The sequence below is a fragment of the Erinaceus europaeus genome, chromosome 14 (assembly GCF_950295315.1).
Source record: "Erinaceus europaeus chromosome 14, mEriEur2.1, whole genome shotgun sequence".
Classification (NCBI taxonomy): Eukaryota; Metazoa; Chordata; class Mammalia; order Eulipotyphla; family Erinaceidae; genus Erinaceus; species Erinaceus europaeus.
Window position 1 is genome coordinate 74813518 of NC_080175.1, and position 9098 is coordinate 74822615.

The following is a 9098-nucleotide window of genomic DNA, read 5'->3' on the forward strand; positions in this document are numbered from 1 at the left end:
AAAAGATACTAGAGGGGGAGATAGCATAATAGTTATGCAAACAGACTCAGGCCTGGAGATCTGAGGTCCCAGGTTCAATCCCCCACACTACCATAAGCCAGAGCTGAGCAGTGCTCTGGTAATAATAATTGTAAATTAAAAACTAAAAAATATCTAAAGAGTATATCATGGTTATTTGATTTATATATATATTGTGAAAGACAAATAGGCTTTTGATTTGGGGATTTTGGCTTCCTCTTTTAGATGGTTTAAAATGCTGGTGTTTAGGACACAACTTTGGTGGCAGGTGTGGTGGAACTATATACTGTCATCTTACAATTTTCTTACCTATTAATCACAAGTAAAAAAATGAGTAAATAAGTAAAATGCAGGGTTTTGTTTTATCTTTCACTGTGTGTCTCACCACACAGGCCAACTTCCTCAGAAAGAGACAGAGGGACAGAGGGAAAGAAAGCACAGCATTGAAACTTCCTTCAATGTAGTAGGGACTGAGAACACAGTTAAAAAATCTTTTTTCAGAGGAATAGAGATTTATGAACTAAATGTATTTTTGAAAAGTCAGTTAAGGTCATGGATCTAGCCCAATGGTTAGTGAGTGCTTCACATGTACAGGGGGAAAAAATGAGCCAATATTACCTAAGACTTAGATGAGTGGTCCTGCAATACTGTACTCAAGGCTCAATAAACTAAAGCGACAATAAACTAATGAGTGAGCACCCATAGTGCCCTTCACAATCCTGCCAAGATCCTCAGCGGACAGAGGGGTGCATTATCTGAATTTTCCAGTAGAGGGCGACCTCCCCTAAATTTACCAAATTTTGGTCTGAGGATTACCTCTGCAATCTACTTAACCACAACATAATTTTTTACAGATGTATTTTATTTATTACACAGAAGAGACATTTCCACATAATTTTATTTATTACACAGAGAGAGAGAGACAAACCAGAGCATCACTCTGGTACATGTGGCAATGGGAACAGAACCAAAAAGCCCAGGCATGCAAATCTGATGCTCAACCAATTGAACCACTTCTGCCAACCTCATAACTCAGCTTTTAAAGGATTTGGGAGAATGTCTATAAAAGGCCTGGCTTACATGAATTATTCAGTTTTGTAAAAGAAAGATGAGAATGGAATCAAGTCTTGTAATAGTGATTATAAATGATGATCTGTGTTCCTTTTTGTTTACTTGTTTGGTTTTTTGGGGTGTGTGCATATATGTTGGGCTGGGGAGATAGTATAGTGGTTCTGCAAAAGACTTTTCATACCTAAGGTTCTGAAGTTCTAGGTTCAATCACAGCACCACCACCGTAAGGCAGAGCTGGCCAATGGTCTAGTAAAAAATAAATAAATAAATAAATAAATAGATGTAGAGGTTGTTTCTTGGCATTAGTGTGTTTTACTTACTATTCCATTTATTATCTTATTGGCTGGGAGTATAACCTGGGAGTTTCCAGCTTGAAAAAAGTCCTTTGCACATATGTCGCAAGGCGCAAGGACTGGTGTTAACAATCCCAGTTCAAGGCCCCGGCTTCCCACCTGCAGGGGAGTCACTTCACATGCGGTGAAGCAGGTCTGCAGGTGTCTGTCTTTCTCTCTCCCTCTCTGTTTTCCCCTCCTCTCCATTTCTCTCTGTCCTATCCCAACAATGATGACAACAATAATAACTACAACAACAAAAAAAAACAAGGGCAAAAAAAGGGAATAATTTTTTTTAAAAGTATGCCAGTCTCTTGCCCTTATTTAAATATATATATGTATATATAAATTTTTTTAAGGGGTCAGGTGGTGGTACACTTGTTTAAGCACACATTACAGTGCACAAGGACCTGGATTCAAGCCCCTGGTCCCCACCTGCAGTGGGAAAGCTTCATGAGTGATGAAGCAGGGCTGCAGGCGTCCCTCTGTCTTTCTCTCCCTATCTCCTCCTCCTCTCTCAATTTCTCTGTTTCTACCCAATAATAAATAAATAAATATATGTATATATATTTATATTTTTTAATAAAACAGGTTGTGAAGTAGCTCACTTGAATAGTGTGTCGCTTTACCTTATGCGTGATCCTGGTTTAAGCCTGGTCCTCACCACAACGAAGGAAGCTTCAGAACTGTGATCTCTCTCCCTCTCTCAAATAAAAAGAATGGAGATTAATGATATTAAAACCACACTAGGGGTGGGGGTAGACAGCATAATGTTTATGCAAAGAGACTTTCATGCATGAGACTCCAAAGTCCCAGGTTCAATCCCCAACACCACTATAAACCAGAGCTGAGGAGGAAAAAAAAAATAGTACCAAATGAAGACTTTGCTTTATTTAATACAATGAAGAATTAGAATGACAATAATTGTAGATAGGGAGGTAGCATAATGGTGATGCAAAAAGACGTTCATGCCCAAACTCAATTTCTCACATTACCATAAACCAGAGCTGAGCAGTGCTCTGTGCCCCCCACCCCGTGTGTGTGTGTGTGTGTGTGTGTCTTTATTTTCTCTGTATCTCAATCTCTCCCATTAAAGTAAAATTAAGGTGGGGTAGATAGCTTAATGGTTAAACAAAGAGACTCTCATGCATGAGGCTCCAAAATTCTAGGTTCACCCCCCCACACACACACACACACATACCACCATAAGGTAATGCTGAGCAGTGCCCTTGTAAGGAAAAAAAAAACAACATGCCTGAGACTCTGAGATCACAGGTTCAATCCCCCACACCACTTTAAGGCAGAGCTGAGCAGTGCTCTGGTAAAATAATAACAACAATAATAATAATTAATTAATTAATTAAAAATATAAAAAAAGGCAGTAACTTTATTTTTTACCAATGTTTTTACCCAATAGTTAATACATAATTTAAAAAAAAATTTTTTTTATTATATTATTTTCCCTTTTGTTGCCCTTGTTTTTATTGTTATCATAGTTATTGATGTCGTCATTGTTGGATAGGACAGAGAGAAATGGAGAGAGGAGGGGAAGACAGAGAGGGGGAGAGAAAGATATACACCTGCAGATCTGCTTCACCACCTGTGAAGCAACTCCCCTGCAGGTGGGGAGCCGGGGACTCGAACCGGGATCCTTATGCCAGTCCTTGCGCTTTCTACCGCCTACGCTTAACCTGCTGTGCTACTGCCTGACTCCCCATAAATGTCTTTTAAAAAGAAAATAAGCATCTTCTAAACTATGAATTGCAATTTACCTTAACTAATTGACATTTTAACTTGTTTTTCAAACCATATACAGATTGTTTAAGCATATCACTTGCCGTGACATTTAATTAGTCATCTAAAAGCACAAGTTATTCAGCATTTCTTATCCAAATTCAAAACAGAATGACCTGGGAGGGGACACAATTAGTTGAATCCCCAACATCACATGTGTAAGACAGATGCTCTGGTTCCTCTCTCTCTCTCTCTCTCTCTCTCACATACACACTCTCTCAAATAAACAAATCTAAAAGTGAAATCCAACCACAGAAAGTATCTTCTTTTTGGGTAAAAATGTTGTATTTTTTGACAGACACATCACTCAACTTTGGATAGTGGTGATGCTCAATGGTGGAACCTAGAGCTTCTTGCCTGCAAGTCCAGAGTTGTGATCTCTTTTCTATATTTAAACCCGATGATCACTAACCTAGGGATTTATCTTAAGGAAGCAATCTCCAAAATTAAGAAAATAGGGTTGGGGGTGGAGGGTAGATTCTCAGGAGTCGGATGACAGCAAAGTGGGTTAAGCGCATGTGGCCAGTGTAAGGATCCCGGTTTGAGGCCCCGGCTCTCCACCTGCAGGGGAGTCACTTCACAGGCGGTGAAGTAGGTCTGCAGGTGTCTGTCTTTCTCTCCCCCTCTCTGTCTTCCCCTCCTCTCTCTATTTCTCTCTGTCCTATCCAACAACGATGACGATATCAACAACAATAATAACTACAACAACAATAAAAACGAGGGCAACAAAGAGGAAATAAATATTAAAAAAAAAAAAAAAGCAAAGAGATTCTCAAGCCTGAGACTCTGAGGTCCCAGGTTCAATCCCCCACACCACTTTAGATCTAGATGATCTGTAAAAAAAAAAAAAAAAAAAAAAAAAAAAAAAGACAAGAAAGTAAAGAAGGGGCTGTGGAGACAGCAAAATGGTTCTCCAAAACCATTTCATGTCTGAGGCTGTGAGATCCTTAGTTGAATCCCCAGCACCACCATAAGCCAGAGTTAAGCAGGGCTCTCATTAAAAACAGAGTGAAATAAATAAATTTAAAAAACAAGCTATATACATCACAGCCCTAATAATAACTTTCAATAATGAAGAAAAGATAATAGTAGAAGAGTGGGTTGTTAACTATTAGTTCGTCACTAGAGGGAGTACCTTGTAACTTTTAAAAAATAATCATGAGTGAGGTAGCTCAGTAGGTAGAGAGCAAAACTTGCACAAGTCAGGAAGCTCTGGGTTTGAGCCTAGACACTGCATATACCAGGAACAAAGGGTGCTTTGGTATCTCTTTCTCATAAAAATAAATAGAAAGGGGTAGGGGGGTAGCATAATGGTTATGCAAAAAGACTTCCATGCCTAAGGCTCCACAGGTCCCAGGTTCAATCCTCCAAACCACCATCAGCCAGAGCTGAGAAATGCTGTGGTCTTGGTCTCTCTCCCTCTCCCTCTCCCTCTCCCTCTCCCTCTCCCTCTCCCTCTCCCTCTCCCTCTCCCTCTCCCTCTCCCTCTCCCTCTCCCTCTCCCTCTCCCTCTCCCTCTCCCTCTCTCTCTCTTTCTCCCACCCTCCATGAGCTGTAGAGAAACGCTACAATGTCACCATTCCAGGCCATCATTTTTTTCTTCCTTTTGACAGAAGGTGAGAGACAGAAAAATGTAGAAAGGGAGAGAAAGAGAGAAGAAAAGAAAGAAAAAGAGAAAATATCTGCAGTACTGCTCCATTGGCTGTGAAGTTTCTTTCTGAGGGCCAGGCAATGGCGCACTTGGCTAAGCACACACATTACAGTGCGCAAAGACCCAGGCTCAAGCCCTTGGTCTCCACTTTCAGGGGGAAACTATGAGTGGTGAAGCAGTGCTGCAAGTGTATCTCTGTCTCTCTCCCTCTCCTTTTAAATTTATTTTTTTTTAATTTTTTATTATCTTTATTTATTGGCTAGAGACAGAAACTGAGAGCAAAGGGGGAGATAGAGAGGGAGAGAGACAGAGAGACACCTGCATCTCTGCTTTACCACTTGTGAAGCTTTCCCCCTGCAGGTGGGGACTGGGGGATCAAACCTGGTTTGCTGTGCACTGCAACATGTGTGCCCAACCACATGCACCACTACCTGTCTCCTATCTCTCTCCCTATCTCCCCCTCCCCTCTCAATTTCTCTCTGTTTCTATCCAATAATAAATAAAGAAATAATTCAAAAACTAACACATTTTTTTAAAAGTTTCTTTTTGCAGGTGGAGACTGGGCCCAATGAATCTTTCTGCAAAAAAGAAATAATCTCACAAAATGAGATAAATCTTTATGAGAAAGAGAGATAGCTCCTCATAAGTGAAGTAAAGAAATCTGGGAGTGTATAAGGGGAATTGGAAGCCCTTTGGAACTTCTCCCACTTACTTTGCTTCTCTCTTAAAAAAAGGGGGGGGTGGGTGGGTGGTCGGTGGTGCACTTGGTTGAGCACACATACTGCAATGCGCAAGGACCAGCATTTGAGCCCCCAGTCCCCACCTGCATGGGGACAGCTTTGCAAGTGATAAAGCAGTGCTGCAGGTGTCTGTCTCCACCTTCTGTATTGCCCTCTTCCTTCTTGATTTCTGGCTGTCTCTAGCCAATAGGTAAATAAAGATCTTGCATTTTTAAAACGATTTTAAGGGGGTCGGGCGGTGGCACAGTGGGTTAAGCGCATGTAGCGCAAAGCGCAAGGACTGGCATAAGGATCCCGGTTCGAGGCCCTGGCTCCCCACCTGCAGGGGAATCGCTTCACAGGCGATGAAGCAGGTCTGCAGGTGTCTGTCTTTCTCTTCCCCTCTCTGTCTTCCCCTCCTCTCTCCATTTCTCTCTGTCCTATCCAACAACGAACAACATCAACAATGGCAATAATAATGACCACAACAAGGCTACAACAACAAGAGCAACAGAAGGGGGAAAAATGGCCTCCAGGAGCGGTGGATTCATGGTGCAGGCACCGAGCCCAGCAATAACCCTGGAGGAAAAAAAATGATTTTAACAAAGAATCTTTAAAAAAACAAGATCTTATTTACTTACTAATGAGGTAGATAGGGAGAGAAAGAACAAGATATCACTCTGGTATATGTACTGCTGGGGATTGAACTTGGGACCTCATGTTTGAGAGTCAGTGCTTTATCTATCCACTGTGCTAACTCCCAGACCACATTACTTTCATTCTCTAAGGAAGACATAATCTTTTTTAGGAGTGAATCTGTGTTTTTTCCACTCTCCGCCCCTTTAATAATTCAGCTGATAAGCCAACATGGTTCCCAACAATAAACTGCAGAATCAGAGTGGAGAGAGCTGAATAATCACATTCAAAGGAATCATGCAGGAAATTCTGCAAAACCCTGACACAGTATGTGGAGATAGATTCTGAGAGTGTGGAAATCAAAGAGAATAGCTTGTGAATGGATCAGGCTAAACTCATCTCCGTAGAATAGATCAGTGTGGGTCTTGTGTTGTCCCGCAATCTGGAGCAAATGCTGACTCATGCTCAGTATGACAAAAACATTAGAAATCCCTGGCACAGCACAGAAGAGTGGGTGCTCCAGGATTCTGTACAATGGACCATCACAACAAATCCTATCCATCTGAATCAAGTCATACAGGTCAGCTGGCAATGCCAGAGCTCCCTGACTGAGGGTAAGCCGGGTTCCTTAGGAAAGCTGCCTCAGGGCTGGGGAGGTAGCATAATGTTGATGCAAAAGGCTTTCACGCCTCTGAGTCCTCAGGTTCAATTCTCAGCACCACCACAAGCCAAAGTGAACTCTGGTATCTCTTTTTCTCTACTTTTCTCTCTGTATCTCTGCCATTAAATAAACTAATTAATTAATACAATATATTTTTTTAATTATAAAATCAGAAAAAGTGCCACAGTATCAGATACAGATACTTTAATCTTTCTCCCTACCCTGCCAGACCCAGATAGCCATGCCCTGGAGAACAACAGGCATCCACAAGTATTGGGCATTGACTCTGATAGCAACTATAATCTGGAGGGGTAGAGGGACAGCATAGTGGTTCTACAAAAAGATTCTTATGCCTGAGGCTCTGTAGTCCTAGGTTCAATACCCAGCACCACCATAAACTAGATCTGAGCAGTGCTTTGGAAAAAAGGAGGGGGAGGAGAAGGGAGGGGGGGAAAGGAGGAGAAGGGAGAAAGAGGAGGGAGAGAAGGAGGAGGAGAAGGGGAAGAGAATAAGGGGCTGGGTGGTGGCATGGAGCACCAGGTTGAGTGCACATGCTACAGTGTGCAAGGACTCTAGTTCAAGCCCCCAGTCCCCACCTACATGGGGAAACGACCCAAGCATCATAGCAGTGATGCATGTGTCTCTCTGTCTCTCTCCCTCTTTATTCCCCCATTCCCTTCTTGATTTCTCTGTGTCTATCCAAATAAAAGAGAAGAAATACAATAATACATCAACTAAACTTAAAAATAATAAAATCAAAGAAACTATAATCTGGTGCTAGCAAGATGGCTCCCCTGGGAGGGCCAGGAGAAGCTTCAGTCTGTGTCTTTCCTTCCTGCCCTCTGTCTCTGCCTCTATCACACTCCCTCTAGCTTAAGAAGTCTGCTACAGCAATAGCTACAGCTACAACAACAATAGAAAAGAAACAATAGTCTGTTGGAATGTCACTCCCCTCTGCCAGTGTGAAGGCTTATTAGGAGCAGCTGGCATGCAGATCAGTGTGTGTGTGTGTGTGTGTGTGTGTGTGTGTGTGTGTGTGTGTGTGTGTGTGTGTGCTTGTGAGTGCGTGTGCGTGTGTGTGTGTGTGTGTGTGTGTGTCTTCTCCCAGCCTGATGTTTCCATTCAGATAGAGATAGAAAGACAAAGAGAGAAGGAGAGACTTGAGACCACTGGCGTTTCTCATAAGGCCATCATACTTACATGTTCCAGGGCCCCAACCTGGCCCTGGCAAGGTAGGCCTGCTAGTAGGTGAACTAAGCCTGACGCATTGACTTTGGATCCTAGTTCATCTCCTACTTCATCAACCCAGCAAGATCCTAAATTTGCCCTGTGGCTGGCATTCCAGTCCCTGACAGTATCAGTGAGTGTACATAATCTTAAGCAAACTGGAGAGTCTCCATGTTAGCTTCCTTAACTGAGGAGAGACAGTTACTAGAATGGGAAGAAGCTTGAGAATGCCATTAGTGGGAGGGAGAGATAGCGTAGTGGTCCCCTCACCACCATAAGCCAGAGACGAGCAGTGGCCTGGTAAAAATAAATAAATAAACAAAAAACATCACATTTCATGCCTGAGGCTCTTAGGTTTAATCCCCAATATGACCAGATCTGGTGAGAGAAAGAGCACTAGCTAGTTAATGGTCTCCCCACCTCTCATAAAAGTTTAAGTGTATTATGAAGTAAATCTGGACTGTACTTTGAGTGTATCTGCAGGAACTTGTGCTGGAGCTAAAGGCCTGGAAGACATACACTTGGTTCCATCCTCTCCCCAAATGCCTCCTGTCCCCATCATTCCCTGTTACGTGTGGTCAAGTTAATAAAATGGTGCTTTGGATTTGGCCGATGTCCCTCACACAACCCTTCCCCCGCACATGAATGCACCTCCCAGCACTTGAGCTGGGGATGACTCTTTCTCCACTCTGATAAACAGCTTCGCCTTGCCTTTCAGGGTGGCTGGTACGTTACCCTCTTCCTCAGGGTTATGCCGATTCTCAGATCTGGATTATAATATAAGCCTGGGGGCTGGGTGGGGGTGCATCTGGTTGAATGAATATGCTATAGTGTGCAAGGACTCAGGTTCAAGCCCCCAGCCCCCACCTGCAGGAGAGATGCTTCACGAGCAGTGGAACAGGACTATAGGTGTCTCTTTCTCTGTCTCCCTATCTTTCCCTCCCCTCTCAGTTTCTTTCTATATCCAAGAAATATATATTAAAAAATAA

At 42.6% G+C, this 9098-nt stretch overlaps 1 long non-coding RNA gene across 1 annotated transcript in view; it reads right to left on the reverse strand.

Moving 5' to 3' along the window:
- Positions 1–9098, reverse strand: part of LOC132532811 (uncharacterized) — a 35628-nt gene that overhangs the window by 10344 nt on the left and 16186 nt on the right. The window lies entirely within an intron of this gene.